The sequence below is a fragment of the Tachypleus tridentatus genome, unplaced genomic scaffold (genome assembly GCF_004210375.1).
Source record: "Tachypleus tridentatus isolate NWPU-2018 unplaced genomic scaffold, ASM421037v1 Hic_cluster_2, whole genome shotgun sequence".
NCBI classification, from domain to species: Eukaryota; Metazoa; Arthropoda; class Merostomata; order Xiphosura; family Limulidae; genus Tachypleus; species Tachypleus tridentatus.
This window is the reverse complement of record NW_027467782.1, coordinates 32,693,546-32,717,195: the sequence shown is the minus strand read 5'-3', so window position 1 is coordinate 32,717,195 and position 23,650 is coordinate 32,693,546. Positions and strand designations below refer to the sequence as shown.

Sequence of the window (23,650 nt, the reverse complement as noted above, 5' to 3'; positions counted from 1 at the left end):
TTTTCATAGATGCGGTTACTAATCACGCCACTTCTTGTCTTGTGATGTTCCCATTGTTGGTTTTGTGATCACGTGACAATACTTATAAAGATAAAAGCGTGAAAGACGTTACCATTAGAAACTATATTGATTTACAGTTCTTAATTACGTACCCAAGATATCATTCAGAACAGTATTTTTTCATGCCAGGTTTCAGTGTGATATTTGAAATTGAATTAAGTCTTTTAAATATTTTAATCGTTTTTATAATTTTAATTTACTATTCTTAGCTGCTATTCTCATCAATACCATTTTTAAATTATCAGATATTTCGGCTTGTAATGTATTTTCTGTTGCATTTCGTAATCACATCTGTGTAAAATCCATAATAAATGTAATTTTTTGCCACTGTGAAATGTGTTGCCTATTTGGCACTTTTCTTAAATCACTACAGTCAATGAGGCACATATATATTTTAAATCTCTCTCTCTTTTGCTTTGTTTTGGTCACCTTACATGTGCAATGTGCAAGCATGTCATGCATTTTTTTTACTTTTTTGTAATGTATTACTTTTGAGAACTTTCTAGTTGTTCAGAATAGTGTGCAGTTTATATAACACGTTGTTTGTTTGATTTGAATTTTCAAAGTGAATTACATGAGGGCTATCTGCGCTAACCGTCCCTAATTTAGCAGAGTAAGACTACAGGAAAAGCAGCTAGTCATCATCACCCACCGCCAACTCTTGGACTGCTCTTTTACCAACGAATAGTGGGATTGACCGAATTTTATAACGCCCTCAGGCTGAAAAGTCGAGCATGTTTGGTGTGATGGGATTTGAACCCACGACATTCAGATTACGAGTCGAGCACCTTAACCACCTGGCCATGCCAGCCAACAAGTAGTCAAAAGGTTGTTATATTACTTCTACTCCTGTTATCTGTTGCTCAGTTCGTGGTTTGGTATGAAAGTAAAGATCAGTTTTCTTCAACAACAGTTCAGATGCTTTCAAGGCGACAACCTCCCTTTATTTTCTGTTGGGAATTACCAGTCAAGTTAATGGCAGAATTCGCTCTGGAGGACTATGACAGTGCTGCTTTAATGTGATGTTGTAACATAGTTTAATATTATTTAAAATTAAACAATATGGTAGATAGATGCTTCATTCAGTAGAATTTGGAGAGGAATTAGACAGTTTAGATATGTAAAAGCACATGTATTTCAAGTTAAACAAGTACTCACTCTGTGTTGTATTTTAAAAAGGATTGTTTATTTTATTTCTGTTTATTTGCAATTTTTTTACAACTGCTGGAAATCACATCTTTTTCACACACAAGTATCAGTGGTATGATGTTGAGCATATGCGAATCAGAGTTAAGACTAATGTGGAAATGTGACAAGGTCTCGCCACAATCGTTCCTTTATATATATTGTACGCTTTTTTGCATGCAGACAACATTACAATGGTGATTATTTGGTCACTTGATTAAATACTCTGACTCTCTACCTGAGTCATTCTTGACAGTCATCAGTCTAAACTGGACTGATGTATCAGTGAGGACTGTGCATGTATGGTGTCAAAACACTTGAATATGCAAATACCTCATGAAGAGGTGTGTTTGTCAAAGCTCTGAGCATCCACCACACCTTTGCATCAAACTGTGTAATGGAAAGATGTAAAACAGTAAATGACCACTTCTAGTTTGAGCCCAACTGTTCGCAAGGTGGTATTGCTAACCATATCATACGAAATAGAGAAAACTTGGTCTGTTCATAGGTTTCTAGAATGAAGAGGAACATTACTTTGATTAGGAACCATGTTAGTGACCATGACTACGTTGAGTTGGAGTAAACTAGCTTGCTACATTGACATATGGTTAGTTGAATATGGAATCTGACAATTAGACTGGATCACTAGCTCTCTTAAACAACTACGTTAAGGATGTAGCTCGCCTTGACAGTTCAACAAACTGCTTAGTACTAACCTTTATCATCGACATTTTGGTGAAACCATTCTTTAACAGTGTGAAGAAATGGTGGAGCCATAGTGGATGGTAAATAATCTTTCCAAATCCACGGCCATGTTGTACATACTCAAAAATTGATGAGCTGATGAGGGCGGGACATCGCCATTATCAACAGGCAAAGAAGAAACAAAAAAGTACCTAAAGAAAGGGGTAATCTTTGACAAACATCCCAACTTCACCAGCCACATAAATACTCTGACAGCTAGAGCTACCAAAAGCAATGCTGTGAAAGGTTCAGCTGTAAATCGAGCTGAAAAACAGAACCTACTTATTATATTGTCTATTACATCCTGAATTATACAGCACCGATAACCAGTTTGATTGCTGTATAACTTGATAAGACTGAAAACGTACAAAACATGCTTAAGACTGGTCACAGGAAATAATTCAAGTTCTTCTATCAGTGCGGCATCACGTAACACCTACAGCATATGCAAGCAAAATTATACCCAGAGCCTTGCAGTGTAAAAAAAAAGAAATGCATTGAATCATTATCCACCACAATCTAATCTTAGATATTTTAATTTAGCGTAAGTGGAAATGGAAAGCATGAAGGAAACTCTCTTTTAAATAACTAAAAGCAATGAAACATAAATAGGCAATGTCACTAACAATACTTGCAACTGACTCACAGGATACACTACATTAACATTGAGATTGATTGACCATCAAATGAATGGCAGAAAGCAAAGCAATTGAACAGCAAGATCACCATATGAATATACGTACCAGATCAATCAGGACTAAAACTAACAAAAAGAAATCTGAAAAGCTTAGAATGGACGTTCCCTTATCAAATGCAGCATAACTCTGCTAGCACGATATTAATCTCCTTTGCATGTTGTAACCACCTAAGTTCTTTACCTACATTCGGAGAGAAATATGCTGCTAAAAAAATGAAAAACCATATGATGTAGCTATGAAAAGCAAGAAATGGGATTCAAAGTGTGGTATAAAGCTAGAATATCGCTGACAACATCAGTATAGGAATTTTCTTATGCTTCTTGCAAGAAATAAAGTTGTAAATAAGAGGTCAACAGTTGTTGCAGGGACCGCGGAACCCCACACTTTTGGCTAACAACCATTTTTTTCAATAGTGCAAAAAAAATGAAATGTCGCAGATAGATAATATTTTGATTCTTGGTTAAAATGAAATTTTCGTTATTCTGTTGCTTGGTACATCCTGTTGGTATCAATATCGTTTGTTTCACCCTATTTAAATTCCCATATGACTACACGAGCGGTGACGTAGGTGCGCGACATAAAAAAAAACAAATAAACGAGCGAGGCCTACGGCGCGCGTACGGATCTGTACTACATACCGTGCCCTGTTTTTGATTGCACATTATGGCCGTTATCTTACAGACATGTAGACACACACTATATCAATCACGTATGTGTTGTATGGGACTGTGCGCGCGTATTGTTGCGTGACTTCAAATAGAATGTGACGATGTTTTTTTTATTCGTGGACCTTGCGTGCGTGGTGGCGAGCTATCACAACACACACGAATATATGCATTCTAAGAACCGAAACAAAACGTAACACAGTGTGCATAGACATAACGTACATGTGTGCATGATAAAAGTTGGCTCAGACTAATTCTAAAACCTACCAGGCGTCTCATTACGACTCCAAAATTTCCCTCAGATGCCTTGATACAGAATTTAAGCTCAATATGGATCATGCTTTTACCAGTGAGGATCAGGAGAGTGAGGTACAAAATAAACTTAGATTAAGAATTGTCAGTTTGTTCTTGGGCAGTTATGTTATGTATTGTAGCCTTGTAAGTTGTAGGATATCTATTTACAAATAAGCATTTAATAGGCCTACTGTGCACAACTCTGACACGCGGGATGGTTTTAGTCAACTTCGGACACTCGCAGGGGTGTGGGGTTTTCTAAATTGTTAACTTTTGTTAAATTTGAGCAAATCCAATGAGAATGATGTTCAAGGTAATCCCACTTAATAAAGATCAGTAACCATGTGGATATGGGTAATTATTTATAATTATTAATTAAAAAATATCAATAAAAGTTTAGAGTGGCAGCCCTGAATTTGATATTCAAAACATAAATAGAAACATGACCTGTACGTGAGACTGGTCTAAATTGTCAATATCCCGTTCCACCCCCCCCTCCCCAATGCAATTACAATTTTACAGTTAAGATTTCTAGAAAATGCCGAGTCTTTGATAATTAAAGAAACGAGAACATTGTGAATTCCAAAAATATGAACTACATTCACAAATCTATGTACAGGCATACAACTTTACGCACAGCTTAGTTTGATGAAGTGAAAACACAACACAAAGTCATTTGGTTTGAAACATATTACTAAAATTTCATGTGTTTCGTCTGGCCTTAATCAAGTTCCATGTTTAATAATCAGCCTATGTCCACAGTCCTGTAAAATTTTTGATAACCTGAAATCTAGACCTTTTATGTAGAAAACTTGAACATTTTGTGTCTGCTCAGTCAAACATGGTTAATTTTGTCACTGGTAATAGATTCAGTGATTGTATCCACCCATCACATGGTCGGACGATATCTTGGATTTAGCAGTGTGCAGCTGCCGTATCCGCCACGTGGTCACATTCATGTGTGCGTTCAAACTGCGCGGGCGGGGTGGGGGGAGAGGTACTCGCCTAATGGGTGTATGCCGCTCTAATAGGTTACTTTTTCCCAAGAAAACCATAAACATGGAGTATGATTTGTGCCCGAAAATCCTTAAATATGCCCCCCCAATCCATTTTGACCTAAATATGGGTAAGTTTATCGCTCAAAATGATATTCTTACAGTTCTCGCCCGGAGTCCTCGCACCGATTCTCGCTCATGCTCGATGTGTACACGTTGCACACACCCGTGATTTTTAAATGTTGCACTTGAAATTTAAGAATCACGCGTGTGCGCACGGCTCCGATCCCTCGCTGGCCGGTCGGCCGCACGCAGCTAACGAGATAGCTTCGTACGGACCGGTGCGGGATGGGTATGTTATCAGCTAACTCGGTAGCTTCATATGGACCTGGATGGGTACGTTATATGGGGTAATGACTTCCTGCGCATCATGGAGGATTCCACAATGGATGTGAATGTAAAACGTACCCCATAAAATACCCTTAAAATGGGTCAATTGTTCTTCTTAAAAATCCCTAATAATGGGTACCCTTTCTGCCAAAAATGACCCAAATGAAAATATAGGGCGATTTGAATTGGGAAACGTCCTACAGTCATTTCGTTTCGTATTTCAATTGGTCAGACCAAAGCCCCTTCCCAGAAAAAGAAAAATACAGTCATCGATGGAAAAGTTCTGTGGTCCCAAGCTGCCTGTTAAACAAGGGAAATGTGAACAAACTATACAGCAGGCAGAGGTTCAGCAAAGCGGGTCGTCAGTATAAACTGTTGGTCTATCGACAGCTTCAGAAGGCATCCATTCTTCTGTAGGTAGCAAAGCAAGTATGGATGACAGTTTACAGGCGGAATTGATAATCCCGTCAAAACCAAATCAACCACGAAATTTCCAGTACCCCAAAAGGGAATGCAAGCAATTCAAAGGATCATTTCAGCCGTCATGGTACGAAGAAGTTCCTTGGTTACACTACATAGAGTTTTCAGATACGGTTCTTTGTCACACCTGCTTACTGGCAGAAAAAGAGCAGAAACTCAAAGCAAAGTACAAGGAATCGGCTTTCCTCCGAGATGGCTTTTCAAACTGGAAGAAGGCAAGGGAAAAGTTTCGAGATCACCAAATGTCGCAGTGCCATAAAATGGCAGAAGAGAATGTAATAGTTTTTCCCAAAACATGTTCTGACATTGGCGAAATGTTGGACATGACACTGGGAGAAGAGAAGAAAGAATCTAGGAGCAACATGGCCAAAATCATCGAGAACTTACAGTTCTTGGTTAGACAGGGACTAGCTTTGCAAGGACACAGCGATGAAGAATCGAACTTCATACAACTTTATCACCTCAGAGCAAAGGACAATTCTAAAATGATAGAATGGCTTAAGAAGAAAACCAACAAGTATGTTACACATGATGTTCAGAACGAAATATTAGAGGTAATGGAATTGCAGGTGTTGCGAGATGTGGCGTCTTGTAGCAGAAACGGTCGTTATTTCTCCATCCTTGCCGATGAATGCACTGACGTTGCAAACAAAAAACAGCTTACAATATGTGTTCGATGGATTGACGACAATCTGGAACCCCACGAGGACTTCATCGGATTTTATGAAATCCCCACCATAAAGGCAGATACCATCGTATTGGCCATCAAGGACGCGATAATTCGGATGAACTTGACCCTGACCAACTGTCGGGGCCAGTGCTACGATGCCGGATGTCCTATGGCTGGATCACGAAGAGGTGTTGCTGAACAAATACTCAAAGATGCTCCTAAGGCACACAATACATATTGCCATGGGCATGCCTTAAATTTGGCAGTATGTGACGCAACAAAAGGGTCTAAGTTGTTAGCTGATACCCTAGATATCACATACGAAATCTGCAAGCTTATATAATTTTCACCAAAGTGTCAAGATCTGGTCGAGAAAATAAAAGCTAACATCAACCTAGAAACAGCAGGTCTAAAGGTGATTTGCCCAACTCGCTGGACAGTTCGCGGCCAGAGCTTCGACCGCATCATTGCCAACTACGAAGCACTTCTCTTGGAGTAGGACGTTTGTCTGGAAGATCGTCTAGACTCTGAAATGAGGGCACGAATAATAGGTGTCAGATTCCAAATAGAGAAATTTGAATACTTCTTCGCTCTTCATCTTGGTGTCGCCGTGTACTCTTTGATGGACAATTTGTCAAAAACATTGCAGAAGACCTGCATGTCTGCAGCACAGGGGCAACAAAATGCAAAACTGGTAGCGGGTGTTCTTGATAAAGTGAGGAATGATGGTAATTTTGACAAGATATATGAAAAAGTGCACCGAAAGGCAATGGAGCTCAACATTTCTGAACCACAAATGCCAAGACAGAAGAGAGCGCCCAAGCGTTTTGAGGTAGGAACCGGTGAGCCATCGTTCCCGTCGTCTCACAAGGAATTCTACAGAAGGCAGTACTTTGAGGTTCTTGGCCTTGCCATTAACGCAATCAACTGTCGTTTTGATCAGCCAGGCTTCCAGGCGATCGACATATGGAAGATCTTCTCTTCAAATTTCTTTGAGAAGAGGATACTCCAGATGAGCTGAAGTACTTGGCGGACAAATACGGTGATGATCTGGACATCCTTTCTCTCAAGGCACACCTACCTCTCCTCAGTGGACTGTTACGCGGTGACTCTGAAGATCGTCACTTTGAATGCTTCAACGACATTTATCATAATGTTTTAATTATATTTGTTGTAAATAGTCTGCTATGGCCGAATTATCATTATTTTTACTTCTTCTACATACTTAATGTAAACGATATTTTAGATCACATTCTGTGTCTCTATTACAGTTTCTTCCATGTCAACATTTAATGCTTCAGTAAGGTACATCATTAGGCTAATACAACAATGAGCTGGCATTCAAAGATTTATAAATATAACGAAGTGATCTTAACACATTAGCACGGGATACTATGCATGTGCCTTGTATTGTTCCTGTAGTAGACGTTATTCAGGGTTAGGTAAATACAAAGATTTCTTTCAACGTTTAATGTCAATGCTCAAGTTATTCTAGAGAATAGTAATTTCTGGTGTAGAATGGAATGTTGGTAGGAGACCAGGGTTTATATATTATTTTTTAAGGTTTTGAACTTTAATAAAAGGCCCATCTATTATGTATGGGCTTAACCTGTAGACGGTGTTAGATTTTTTAATTCGTTCTGTTAAGTTTCTAAGTCTTCTTTGTGGGTACAAAGTTGTGATAAAATGTAATAGTGAGTTTCTAAATGTTGGGTTTTCTCCCTGAAAAGAAAAGAAAATTGTTTACTTCACGTGTGATATACGTATCTTGATGTGTGTGTGTGTCATTGTGTGCATAATAATTCGTAAATATATCAGTTAGAAGCCTCTTATAAATGAAGTTATTAATGACAAGAATTTTATAATCTTTCTTTTTCAGATATATCATCAGAGAAAACAAAGCAGGTAGAAGTTATTAAACACTTAAAATCCTGCTTAAAAAAAGCATCTGTTGTTATGGGAACCTTTGACTTTCCTAACGAACGTAACATACTGTATGAGGTACTAGAACTTCCACTTATTTCAAAGGTTATCGCCTTGTGATTATTATACTGTGACGATTATTCTTACCATGTATAAATCAAAAGTAGGCCATGTCTAGTTCGGGCCGGCATGGCCAGGTGGTTAGGACGCTCGTCTCGTAACCTGAGGGTTGCTGGTTCGAATTCCCCTCTCACCAAATACGCTCGCTCTTTCAGCTGTCGGGGCGTTATAAAATGATGGTCAATCCCACTATTCATTGATAGAACAGTTGCCCTAGAATTGGCTGTGGTTGTTGTTGACTAGCTGCCTTCCTTTCTTCTAGTCTTACACTGCTAACTTAAGAACGGCTAACACATGTAACCCTCGTGTAGCTGTGGGTCAAATTCAAAAACAAACAAACCCATGTCTAGTTCTGCATATTTAAAATCAGGACGAATAGTGAATATAACTGTCGCTTCGAACGAAAACAAAACGATTAAAAGAGATATCTGTGTTGTTCGTCCTTAATTTTCAAATGGTAGATTAGAAAGTAGCTGGTGAGCACCATCCGCTACAAACGTATGAGGTACTGTAATCGAATTAGGGCCCGACATGGCCTAGCGCGTTAAGGCGTACGCTTCGTAATCTGAGGGTCGCGGGTTCGCGCCCGAGTCTCGCCAAACATGCTCGCCCTCCCAGCCGTGGGGGCGTTATAATGTTACGGTCAATCTCACTATTCGTTGGTAAAAGAGTAGCCCAAGAGTTGGCGGTGGGTGGTGATGACTAGCTGCCTTCCCTCTAGTCTTACACTTCTAAATAAGGGACGGCTAGCACAGATAACCCTCGAGTAGCTTTGTGCGAAATTCCAAACAACAACAAACTAATCGAATTACGTGATTTCACCGAACTCTCAGCCTGAAAAATCAAGAAAGTAAATTCACAGTAACATAATTCGAACTGCGAACCTATTTTAATTCCTAAGTCACGCTGGACAAGTGATAAGAGAAACATAAAACATTCTGTATGTACACCTGATTAAACAGCAAATCTACTGATACATAAAATATAGATCAACTAGATAGTGAACCCCGGATAAACCTAATTACTCATAATTGTACTTCCACTCGAAATAAACGTTTATTCATATTGCATTTATATTACACTTGAAATATATAGTTATGTATATTAAAAATATATTGTAATTTGAATACACCGTTCACTCTTCTGAAATAAATTCAAATTTACTTTAAGTTTGATTCTTTGACATTAAAGATTAAATTCTTTAACGTACTAATTTATTATATTTAAAATGATTTTATTATATTTTAAAAATAAACAAATGTGTTTTACAGTCTGAAGTGTATGAACTGTAACTAAATTACAAGTTCCGATAGACCAAGTGGTTAACGAATTTTCTTTTAGGTTGTCACGTACACAAAGTAATGTTATCTGTATACACACACTACTGGCCGAAATCACAAGGCCAATGAACATAAGGAAAAAACATGCATTTTCCGATGTTAGACTCAACCACTTATTTGAGTAGCACTTCGAAAGATGAAAATAAGAAAAGGAAAAATAAAAATAAAAAAACATTTTCAGTATTTTATAGGGAAAATGTGAACACTATGAAATTAGCACAAATACTAGCTGGCCAAAAGTTTAAGATAATACCAAAAATAAGTCATAAACAGGGTAAGAAATGCCCAACAAGAGGTCTCAGTTCTAAGTTGCACGGCCGTCATTGCGAATAATTGCAAACATTCGCTTTGGCATGTTCGATATAAGCGTTTGCAGAAGTCTGGCTGGAATGTTATTCCAAATAGTGAAGATGGCTTCACGAGGATCAAACACTGTTTCGAATTGACGTTCATTTTTATAGACTACCCTTGCCATCCACCTCCAAACATTTTCAATGGGGTTCAGTTCGAGAGAACACGCTGGATGGTTCAAAGGAATCGCGTTATTCGCCATGAAAAAGTTCTTTGTCCTGACATTGGCATTGTGGATTGCAGCGTTGTCCTGCTGAAAGATTCAGCCATTTCCACACAAACGAGGGCCTTCAGTCAATAAGGATGCTCTCTCCAACATGGCAATGTAGCCAGCTGCTGTTTGACGCCCCTGCATAACCTGAAGCTCCATTGTTCCATAAAAGGAGAAAGCATTCCAGATCATGATGGAACCTATTTCATTGTGTCGTGTATAAAATGTCTCCGGTGGGATATCATTATCGTACCAGTAACGTTGGAAGCCATTTTGACCATCCAGGTTAAATTTTGTCTCATCAGAAAACAAAACCTTTTTCCACTTTTCTACGTCCCATGTTTGGTGCTTTTCAGCAAAGTGTAACCGAGCTGTTTCATGGTGTGGAAGGAGGTTTGGCCTTTGAAAACGTTTACAGATGTTAAAGTTTTTTTTCTCGTAGATACCGTCTTATTGTTCTTGAGCCACATTCTGCGTCCGTAAGGGCCTTAATCTGCTTCGACGATCGGTTGGTGTCTTGCCGGACAACCCGTCGAATCATATATATGCGAAAACGGCTCGTTTGGGTTGAAAAAATATTTTACATAGAAGAGTGAACAACGTTTCGACCTTCTTCGGTCATCGTCAGGTTCACAAAGAAAGAGGTAATTGACCGGAAGCTGAACACATGTTTGAAAGGGGTTGTGTAACTGAGTTTCGGAATGTAGAGGGCGGTGTTAGATGTTTGAATATATAATTATATTTATTTTATTATATTAATACAGGTATAAAGGCGTTCCTTTATATTGGTTTATTTTGGGTTTAAGTTGTTGTATAAGTAAGGCTTCTTTAATTTTGCGTTTGTTTATGTTTGTTTCTTTATTTAGTATTTGAGTGTTTTCTATGGTTATGTTGTGTTTATTTGACTTGCAGTGTTCGAAAACGTGTGAAGGTGACTTTTTATGTTCTTTGAATCTGGTTTCCATTTTTCTACTTGTTTCTCCAAAATAGAAGTGGTGGCAGTTATCACATTGGAATCGTTCTGCTCAACGCCGGCGAAATTTTCTTGAGGCGACCACATGAAATCCTCGTTCCGTATCCCTCGGGGTCTTTTAAGAAATTTTCAACAGCAGTTTTACAACGCCCAATCTCACTAGCAATGGCACACTGAGAGAGACCTTACTTTTGCAGCTCGACAATTCTGCCACGTTCAAACTCTGTCAGCTTTTTTAGCCTTTGTTTTGTTTTTACCCAATGTAAAACAGGAGATAGGAGATGTCAGTGGAAATGTTCTCAACGCTTTTGCTTGAACATAAATGACTAAATTTCGTTTCGTGTTTACCGATTAATGCTTCGTTTCAATATGGTCTGAAGCTTTTGACCAGCTAGTATTCAAGCTAATTTCATAGCGTTCACATTTTCCATATTAGATGCTAAAAAGGTTTTTATTTTTATTTTCCATTTGCTTATTTTCATCGTTCGAAGCTTTACTCAAATAAGTGGTTCAGTCTAACAACGCAAAATGAATATTTTTTTTTGTGTTCGTTGGCCTTAAGACTTTGGCCAGCAGTGTATATTAGACGTATATTTATATTGATAAATCTCATTATAGTTGAAAATAATTTAACATTAATATTATTTGTTCACTACTTATATTCATCGAAGTGTCGTTAAATTATAAAAATAACAAACCATCATAAATTTATATCAAGGACAGATTAATATTGGCATTAGATATTGCTAGGCGAAAATATTAAAAACTACATACGTGATACTTAAAAATGAGATGAGTTCAATGTATTCCTAACATTTGGGCTAGTTTATCATCAAAGTTCATCCTCCTATATACAAATATCGATTATTTGATGAAAAGAAATTTATTCCAGGTAAATATAATACAAATATATCTAATTAAACACTGGAATATCCCACCTTTATTTCGTAGATTTGAACTCCCGTCATACCAAACACACTTTCAGTTTAGCTGGGGGGGGGGGGACTGTTATAATATGATGATCAGTCTCACTATTTACTGATAAAAGTGTAACCCAGTTGTTAACATTGGGTGGTATTGATTATATGTCTTCCTTTTCTGGTCTACAATAACAAAGTTAAGGACAATTAGCGCAGGTAACCTACATGTAGCGTTGTGCAAAATTCAAAACAACCTAGCCAAATGTAGCATTTATGAAATTACGAAAACTGATGAAGTACTGAATAAACATTTTGAAAGTAGAAAGACGTTTCCATATGTTTTCTAAATCAAATAGGACACGTTAGGTTTGAAAAATATGTGTATCAGTTAATGTATATTATATATTTTTCTTTATAGTTGTCTTTCAATCACCATAGTGAACATATATATTGATAGATTTTAAGAACATACATCAGTGATGTGTATTAGTTACTATCAAACAGTCATGGTGTCATAGTTGTTTGTTTGTTTTGTGTATTAGTTACTATCAAACAGTCATGGTGTTATAGTTGTTTGTTTGTTTTGGAATTTCGCACAAAGCTACTTGAGGGCTATCTGTGCTAGCCGTCCCTAATTTAGCAGTGTAAGACTAGAGGGAAGGCAGCTAGTCATCACCATCCACCGCCAACTTTTGGGCTACTCTTTTACCAACGAATAGTGGGATTGAACGTCACATTATACGCCCCCCACGGCTGGGAGGGCGAGCATGTTTAGCGTGACGCTGGCGCGAACCCGCGACCCTCGGATTTCGAGTCGCACGCCTTACGCGCTTGGCCATGGCGGGCCAGTTGTTTGTTTGTTTTTGTGTATTAGTTGCTATCAAACAGTCATGGTGTCATAATTGTTTATTTGTTTTGTGTATTAGCTACTATTACGTAGTCATGGTGTTATAATTGTTTGTTTTGAATTCGCGTAAAACTACAGGAAAGCCATCTGCTCTAACTGTCATTAATATAGCAGCGGACGACTAAAGGAAAGGCAGCTTGTCATCACCACACACCGCTAACTTTTGGGCTACTCTTCAATCAAAGAATAGTGGGATTGACCATTAAACATTCTCCCACGCGTGAAAGGGCGGGAATGTTTGATGTGATGGGATTCGAACTCGCGACTCTCAGATTACGAGTCCAGGGCCCTCCTACCCACGTGGTCATGCCGGGACAGCTAAACGCAACCTTTCATGTCATCTTTTTCTTCAATACTTTCTAAGTGTCGATTTTCAATTATAATTTTATCTGAAACTTTAATTTTGTATTTGAAAATCAGGAAGACAAATTTTGTGACGTATTTTACATGACCCTCAAATACACATTGAATATTTAGTCGATATTTATGCCAACATGTAAATATTCTAGCACGTTTAATTTCACAGGACGAACTTCAAGATGTAAAGTACATCACATCTACTAAACCCTGTGTTATCGAAGTATTTCATGTAATATCAGGACTCTTCAGTTTAGCTGGTATACGGTAGATCTAGTAGTTGTTGAGACACGACTCGTACTGTCAAATTGATTGAACAATATTTTTTTATGTTTGAACTTATTTAAATCATGACATTTGTCAATGTTATTAAAGTTATTGGCCACTAAACCTAATGTCAGGATTTATCAATATAATACAGTTTATATAAATAAATATAGATCTATAGATCTTCTCTTGATGAAATTCACTTTTGTGTAAATGTACCAAAACAAATTCAGTATTTGTAATTATTGTTTCTATTTCAGTGACAAAAAATCCATAAAATCTCTGAAGAAGTTTCTCCACCGTTTACGAAAATCTGTTTCTCGTGAAATGGAGAAATATTATGTTTCGTCATTTTGAAGATCTAAACGATCATGTGACACTGAGGTAACCAATGTGTGACGATCTGTAAGTATCTGGTTTTTATGATTTTAGTAGGACACTGAATTTTTATACTGCGTATATAGAACGTGATGTATTGTATTACAAGAAGCAAGTTTAAATTCATTAATTGTAGCTATTAACAAGTGGTCAGGCCATGGCCTTACCGCTTTCAAAAACCTACGTTTCTGACTACACACGACTGAATAATCATTTTTTCTTAGATGACGATTAAACACTTAAACTTTGTGGGTAAGTGGCTTTACAGAGAATGTTGGGTTTGTTTTCTGTACTTTTCTGATAATACTGGAAGTCGTACTGACTACTTAGATATATTTTACCTGGTGAAATGACGATATTTGGTTAGTGGTCAAGTTATTACATAAAAGTGTTCTTTATACAATAATCATTATCTGATCCACAAAATGGTATTATTATCATGAACTTTATCGGGGCACTAGTGATCTAGAAAAAACTCCTTATGAGATTGTATGTGTAGAGGGAGATGAACTCAAACTTACAATGGATATTTAGTTTGTGTTTTAGACTATCATACATTTGAACAGAAATATGTTAAAGGTCGAGAGTTCATAATTTTCCTAACCCTTCTGGAATGTCTCTGAATAGATTTATACTGATATTTTCAGTTGAAATTACTTACTGGATTTATCTACATTTTGGCTCAAATTTTAGACACTAAGAGACACAACTATTTTTATAACCATGCGGTGTTTTTATGTTTTTTACCAACATCCGTGTGGCATGACACTAATTGGATACTTAAACTTTTAATCCATGTTAATATAAAAGAAAAACAACAATCTGTACTTTAACTACAACTGTTTTCTCCCCAAGTGACGTATCAAACCCCACTCACGTCACTCTACACCGGAGGTAACTAATAATATGGTGTCAATTATCAACCACTCTCCGAATACAGAGCGGCTCTTTTTTATTACTATTGCCGTGTAAGAGAGCCTTTGGTGATCTGTTTTAACCATTTGCACTATTATACTGTAGGGTGTTATCTGTCTGTCTCTCAGTCAGTAAACACTTAAATGATGCCATGTAAGGGGTACTTAACGTTGTAATTTGTACTGTCGTGACGTTAGTGTAACGTGCAGATGCCATAAATCACGAAAAGAATTATAAACTGTACGATACAACACAACATGACGTATGAACTTGAAAAATATTTTTCTTACTCTTCATTTTGTTTTTATCTGCTGTTGAAAGAAAACACGTTAGAGGTCGTTTCACCAAATATCTAGTTTATTAATATATTTCGTAGGTTAGAATTTAACGAAAGATAAAAGGAATATGTATTCAACTTATTATTTTGTAGTTAATTCATTACAGGAAAACAAAACTAACCTGGCAAGTATCATGGTATAATATCTCAGAAAATAAGGTAAGAGATAATTTCAAAATACAATAACAACTATTTCTAACTGATGATTATGTCTTACCAAAGGTCGAAAGGATGAAGTTATTAAAAGTCAAAATTTACCTTATGTAAAAGTTACTCTTATTGTATTTTAATATTATTTATTCAACCTAGCAGGTTCCTTACCAGATATTAGTGGCCCGACATAGCCAGATGGTTAAGAAACTTGACTCGTAATCTGAAGGTTGCCGGTTCGAATCCCTGTCACACCAAACGTTCTTGCCCTTTAGCTGTGGGGCATTATAATGTGATGGTCAATCCCACTATTTGTTAGTAAAATAGGAGGCCAAGAGTTGTCAGTGGGTGGTGATAACTAGATGCATTCCCTCTTGTCTTTTACTGCTAAATTAGGGACGGCTAGCGCAGATAGCCCTCGAGTAACTTTGCCAGAAATTCAAAAAACAAAACAGATATCAAGACAAAGCTAGTTTAGACGCTATTTAATCTTGTACCAATCGGAATTTTCTTTTATTTCAAACGTATGTAAAAGTTACTTGAATCATTACTTGGTTTTCAAATCAGAGACGGATAAAGCGTTTTACATCGCATTTGAAAAGATTTTATCTTAACGTTTTTAAATTTCTCTTTATTAGTTTTACATTTTGAGCTAAAAATAAAGTTTGTAGAATAGCTATTGTGGGCCTGTCGCAGATACCCACTTGTTAAGATTAAACCCACACACAAACATATTTTATTTAGTGAATAAAACCCACCATCAATTCTTGAACCTCCCTTTCATGTCGTGGCAAAAACGAGAAAAAGATTCAGTGTATTGTTATTATTTTTATACCAAAACACTTGAACAACATTCAATATAACCATTATGATTCATTTGTTAGAATTATGAATTGTCAGTTTGGGAAATCCTTACTTATAGAAAATTATAAAGAGTACTGGGACAGAACATCAGTTTTATCATTTGTAACTGTCGAATCATTAACGAGAATAAGATAATTTGATGTAAGAGAGATTTTAATTGGTTAACGCGATCTATATTTTCAAGCATTTTGTTTCTGTGTACGGATACTACTTTTTCGGGCTATTTCATATTCGTGTTTAACTTTACTTACATAGGCGAACAAGGCTAGTTAGATATTTTGGATGAAGTTTATTTGGGTAGAGAGAACGCTGTAACAATGATTAAACCCTACAACGATTCATGTATACATATATATTGTCTTGATGGTTTGAGGAGTGGTCATAACCCAGATGAGAGATTATGAAACATTGAATTTGCTCAGTAGATTGTTTGTTTTACGCAGGTGACGAAAGTTTAGCGCATTACAGAACAAAATATGCATGACCGTCGGTCATCGTTGACCCGCTAATTATTGAAGATTTGAAACTGGGACCTCTGTTACCATTTTTATTAATAATCGTATTACATATGTATTTGTTGTTGTTATTGTTTTGAATTAAGCACAAAGCTACACAATAGGCGATCTGTGCTCTGCCCACCACGGGTATCGAAACCCGGTTTTTAGCGTTGTAAGTCCTCAGGCATACCGCTGAGCCACTATTAGTTAGTAAAAAGAGTAGCCCAAGAGTTGGCGGTGGATAGTGATGACTAGCCGCCTTCCCTTTAGTCTTACACTGCTAAATTAGTGATGGCTAGCACAGATAACCCTTGCGTAGCTTTGCACAAAATTCAAAACAAACAAACAAAAACAAACCTTAACATTTAATTAAATTATCCTTAAAGACAATAATATCATAGATTAAGTAAAATTAAAAGTATATGTCAGTATTAAGTTCCTAAATAAAACCCACACATTACATCTAATGAAACATGAACACATAACTGTTACACTGATCAAAAACCACTGCATTTATACTTATGGCCTGAAAATAAATACTATGTATGAAATACCAGTGAGCTATTGTTAACATTGTTGCTACAAATACAAATGTTTAAAAACCAATTATTAAAGATGTATTTGTATGAAAACGTCTCACAGCAAAATCATTAACAACTATACTATTATTATCTCTGTAGGTTTTTGTTTTGCCATCCAAGTAAGTCTGACAGAAATGAGATAAGTAATATGATATTTATTCAATCTGGAACCCTATCCCAGCATATTTGGACTTGGATAGAAGATCGTCACAGTACGTTAGAGATAACAACTTTCCTGTTGTTCTGCAGACAACTGACCTGTCTCTTGAAGAGGTTCAGAAATTAATCAGTATCTTATCCAATGTACTTTCTTATTTTACTACCTTATTGGAAGGCTTTACCCGAAATTTAATATACATCTCATTGAACATGTTATCCAGCAGTTAACAGAACTGACAAAAGTAGAAACTGAAAATGTTTGTTCTTTGACAGTCATCATCAGATTGAAAATACTCGAAAGAAGAGACCAGATATTTCAACTGTTAGCTTTTATCGGTTTGAAACATCTTTGTCAGTCTCTGCATGGAGATGTTGAGATTGATCTCACTGTTATGAAATACCTTCTACCAAACATCCTGATGTTGAGGGAAGTCAATCTATCCCTCGAGCCCAGCAAATAGTTAAACTAAACTAAACTAAACTAACGTGGTAGGTTCATTTAGAGAGAGAGAAATCAGAAGAGTTCTCTCTCCAACTGAAGTGTTCAGGAACTTTGTAGTTCCTCTTCGTCCCCTTTCGTGGATTGTTATTAAGATTAAGTGGTGGTTTTTTTTATTATTATTATTTTAATAAATTAATTATCGTTATTATCTTGACTTTTGGGTGGAAAATGTCTCAATTAAATGTTCTTTTGGGTGGAGCAAATAGTGAAAGATAACGCTGTTAATTTTATTTGTTACCTTATGAAGAAGAACCAAGAAGTTTCATTGAAGGGTGTGAGAGTTCTTTTCTAACACTTGTGTACCAAAGTTGTTGATAAATCAGACTTCAGATGTAAAGTAGCCAAAGCTTGTATAGATATACTGAAATGTTTTCCAACTGGATCATTTGCTGAAATGGCTGCATTGGTTGGTACGACATGCTAAGGTTAATTATAGATGTTTTAGCTTGGAAATATTTTCATTACTGGTTAATGAACCAGAAAGAAACCAAAAGTAAAAGAATAATGTCAGCAGACAAACAACTTGACAACAAGACTGAATTTGATCTTCGTTGCTTTGAACAACAGCAAGAGGAGGAAAACAAGAACATTGAAAATGCTTTAAGGCAGAGAAACTCGAAGAGAGCATCTGAGAAAGGTAACACACTTCAGCCAGTCATTACTTCTGCCGAGCTAGCCACCCCATCCACTGTTTCCAGAATTCACACACCAAAAAGTAACTTAATAAATTCAATAAAGTAAACTGTGGAAGCAGCAAAGCTAATTTCTTCCCAAAGACAGTTATTAAGAGCAAAATGTTCAAGAAACACATGTGATGAAAACGATTCTATGTGGTAGACAAGAAAATGCACTAAACAGAGTAAAGCTGGCTCATTTTCAGTTGTTTTGTTCGACAGAATGGATGTTGAGGCAGCTAAAACAAAACTACAAGAAATTAGTGTGCATTAGTGTGAAGTAAGGAAAAGGAGCAGAATTGAAGAACACTCTCAAACCCAAATCATCATACTCCAAAGAAAAGTGTCATTTCTACTTTTCGAAGAGGGCAATTAGCACACCTTCTGTTGTGATTAGCAACAAAACCTTTCAAAATCCTCTTGATGTCAGTGATATTCCCTTTGTTGAACCAAACTATGAGAAAACAAAAGACAGATAAGGGAGAAGACAGTTCAACTCTTTTGATTCTTCTCCACCTAAAGTCTCCAGAAGTTTTTTTGTAAGCCTTGAGTGTGGCATTTGAAAACGTGAAGTTAATATGAGAAACAAGGAACCTTGGTTTTGATTTTGTTGTTTATGTACATATTTCATGTGAATAGTGTTTAGAATGGGGACACCTTAAAGATGTCTCACTTATTACGGATTAAATGGTTTTTAAAATTCATGCTGATATTGGTAGAACAGATTGTGTATTTTTAAAGTGTAATATTTGACTTTATAAAAGTGTAGCGTGAGGGAATTTCTCAGTTTTAAATAAAATTACTTTGAAAAATTGGTTCTCGGCCTGACCTGAATTTTCAGTTTTGTTTATTTATACAGATTACCCTTACTCTTTCCCTGCTACTTGTCTCAGATTCCTGTTTCCTCACTCTATCGACATGTTCTTCTTAAGCCTGTCCTTGTTTCTGAATATTTCTCAGGTTTCTTTTTGTTAACTGTGTTTTGTCTGTAATAGTTCTGATAATCTTCTCAATTCTTTTCAGCTTCTTACAGATTTACTTAAGTAATTTTATAATAATTTTCCACTTTCCTCACATAATCTGTTTACTCTCATCTCATGACTCTTTATCCTATCTTATTTAGTCTAACAATAAAAATAGCTTGTTTCTTTCACATAATAATTTTAAGGCCAATTATTCTTGATTTTACGTTGTTTTAATGGTGTTAAAATATATCACATGTTATGACGTACACATAAGCGTACAAAAAAATGTTAAGTACATAATCTGCAGCATATATTTGTAATTATACATTGTAAACAAATTCATGATTTTTCCTTTACAAATCCTCTAATACGAAATTATTAAAACTGCAAACCAAAAATATATTTTTCATTTTGAATTTTTCATTAATATTTACAATATGACAAGAGTAGGTGTTTTTTAATAATTACACGACCATCTAACTCGTCAGCTGTAGAGCACAGTAATAGAATGAAGTACATCTGGTACTTTATATTTACAGTTGAAATTCAGATATTTTCACAAGTACCGTCAATACATCATATAACTTAATAACTGAGATTGAAGATTGATTTATTGAATGTCGGTGAAGTGATCCAATAGGTTCATATCGTCCTAGCCAACTATTGTACTGGGTTACTCACTTTATGTGGGAAAGATCAATGTAAAGTGGAGCATATTGCATAAAAAAAATATCTATTAGTATTTTAAAAACGCAAACCAAAGATAACTATTTTAACAGTTTGTATGAAACTTGTAAGAGCGAGATAAAAGCTCTTATCAGGTGGGTGTATCCCTCCATTAAAAACATCTTCCAAAACGAAAGAAATTAAATAGAAAACCTTAAAAATTAACTAGAATTGAAGTTGCTCGTTATCATCACTTTTACACAAAGTTAAATCCAAATGATAACCTGACATTAATATAAATAAAAAAGATTTAACCTGCTGTAATAAAAACAAGTTACCAAAATAAAAGTTTAGTGAAACATTACTAAACGATAATAGTGTCCTAACTTCAACATTGTCTCCAAACAAAAGAGGAATAGCCATTTTTTATATGCTGCTTATATTAATTATCTTCCACTACTCTGAAACGGGCCTCATTCAAATAAGTACTAATAAAATCCTCCATCTTACATGATTAAAACAAAAATAGACTGGTGTAAATCTAACAGTAACATTTCACGCTCAATCATAATTATAATACATTACTTTATACCAGACTTGAAAATGTTTTCTATATGAATTAATACCTCGCATATCCAACTTCCAAGTGCACGAAAGACATACAGAGTGACACACTTGTCCAGCGTGACCACGAACCAAACAGATTTGTTGTTTTCTATTATTTATCTGTGTAAGACTAGTTCATTCCCATTAACTCTTGCGCTACTCTTTTACCAACGAATAGTTAAGTTGACCGTCACATTATAACGCCCTATTTTTACCAACACAGCTGAAAGGGCGACCATATTTGTGTGAAGGGGATTCGAATCCTCGACCCTCAGATTGCGAGTTGAGTGCCTTAACCACCTGGCCATGCTTCAAACAATCTCTATTAATACTTTGAAGTACGAAGTTTTACAAGTTAACTAGGAAGAAATCAGAAATGCAAAAACAGTTATAATGAATTCACTAAAGCCATTAAACAAATAGTAAACGAAATTCAACACAGCTATGAAAGACGTTTCTTACGTCAATTATGTATCAACACCCGTGACAGGACAGTAGAAACAAACAGAAGAAGAATCCTAATAAAAAAACCAGAAGAAGTGGGTACAAATTGACAACATGAGAATCATTCACCCCGCTTCTAGAAGTTACTGATATCTTTACTTTTAAAAGTTTCCTGAGTCACGATAGAGAAAATATTTCTCAGAAATTTTAAACTCTGTTTTTGATCGTTTGTTTTGAATTTCGCACAAAGCTACTCGAGGGCTATCTGTGCTAGCCGTCCCTAATTTAGCAGTGTAAGACTAGAGGGAAGGCAGCTAGTCATCACCACCCACCGCCAACTCTTGGGATACTCTTTTACCAACGAATAGTGGGATTGACCGTAACATTATAACGCCCCACGGCTGGGAGGGCGAGCATGTTTAGCGCGACGCGGGCGCGAACCCGCGACCCTCGATTTTGAGAGTCGCACGCCTTACGCGCTTGGCCATGCCAGGCCCTCTGTTTTCGAAAATACTAAGATTGTTTAAGGACATGGCTTGTAGCTTCATGTAACCATTACTCATTTAATAGCATGAATCCATTTTAAAACCTAGACAAGTTTAAATTACAAAAGTAAAAAAGAATTTAAAGAAAAAATGTAATTAAACATACAACTTTGAAAATGGCAAGTGGAATCTTTGTAATCAGTGTAACTCAATGACAAGTGGTAAATTAGGTTTCAAGTTTTTATCATTTTAAACAGCTTGTTTGGATGAATAATTCTCAACAATACGTGAATGGCACCAATTTTAAATATTCTAGAAATTTCAATAAAATATAGTGGTATGATCAAAAAACACCATCCATAAAATACCACAACTCTTGTTTTCTTTTATCTTTTTAATAGTCACAATTTACTGATGAGGTTTGGATTTCATTGAAACAGATATTTCTAGGTGACTGTTGATGAATCACTTGGTTTCAGATACTTTACTTAATATACTCTTCAAAAAAAGAAACGCAAAAGGCAAAATATGAGACAAATTGTTAACAAGTTTATTTCAGGTAGTTCTGTTTGACATGTGTGAAACTGCACATTCACTGCTGAACATCCAAAAAGTCTGCAAAGGCGAAGTCCACGCTCAGTTGAAGTTTAACGTCACTCAACGTCAGTTATTGTATGCTTACCGTAGGCATCAATAACTACTTGACATCTGACCTGGACGTTAAAGCGTTGATATGACGAATGACTTCGCCTATGGAATGGCTGTCCACTCAGCCTGCAAAGCTGCCGCAAGCTGAGGTAGAGTCTGCGGTTGAGGTTGTCTCCGTCGCAGACGTCGGTCGAACTCGTCCCAAAGATGTTCGATGGGGCTTAAATGTGGTGATCTGGAGAGCCAGGAAAGAACGTTGATGTTGTGGTGTCTCAAGAAGACAGTGGTGAGTCGGGATGTGTGAGGACGGGCGTTGTCATGTTGAAAAACGTCATTGAAGTTCACCATGATGGGTTTCACATGGGGTCTTAGAATCTCGTCGACGTATCGTTGAGCCGTAAGATTCCCTCGAATGTGCAAAAGGTCTCTTGAGGCAGTAGACGTCGCAGTGGTGGTCCTATCCCGAAGGTGACGTAACCGAATGTAGCGATCTTGTGCGGGCGTGGTCACACGAGGTCTGCCAGATCGTGGACGGTCACGAGTTAATCCATGTTGTTGGTGACAATTCCATAGCCTTGTGATGGTGCTTTTGTGGACATTCACAGCTCTGGCAACATCTGATCGAGATTCGCCTGCTTCCAAGCGATCAATGGTGTTGTTGCGTTGTGCTTCAGTCAGTCTTGGCGAAGCTGTATTGCGTGTCGGTGGCTTAACACTGAGCTATGGAAACCGAGAACCCGTCACTTTATAGATTTTGCACATGTTGCACTTGCAGAACATGCAACAAATTTATTGGTCACGCATGCGCGTTTGGCGAAAAATCCGATGTTTTCCTCCGTTTTCAAAGTGCACAACTTTTATTGTCACTTTGGTCTGACGATCAGTGCCTTAACACGTGTAACATCACATACTTTGAGCTTGTAACGTTATTACATATATTTCTATTTAAAATAACAAAAAAATATCCCTTTTGCGTTTCTTTTTTTGAAGAGTATATAAAGGAAATTTATGCTCTGCAGATTAAAGTTTAAGGATCGTTAATATACAGCAGACTTAGGATAAATTTTGCAAATACTTGATTGATTGAATGATTAATTGAATTAAGCACAAAGCTACACAATGGCTATCTGTGCTCTGCATAACCTCGGATATCAAAATCCGGTTTCAAGCAGTTAGTCCGCCGTACCAGTCCGGACGTTTTGCAAGGATAGTTAAGACACGAAGAAGAA

The 23,650-nt window shown here is 36.6% G+C and overlaps 1 long non-coding RNA gene across 1 annotated transcript; it reads left to right on the top strand.

Moving 5' to 3' along the window:
* The first annotated feature begins 3,442 nt into the window (after positions 1-3,442).
* On the top strand, positions 3,443-17,614 carry LOC143242961 (uncharacterized). The gene is made up of 4 exons (XR_013023496.1): positions 3,443-3,721; positions 8,061-8,182; positions 13,811-13,955; positions 17,372-17,614. It is a non-coding gene; the product is annotated as an uncharacterized LOC143242961 (long non-coding RNA).
* The last annotated feature ends 6,036 nt before the right edge of the window (positions 17,615-23,650 follow it).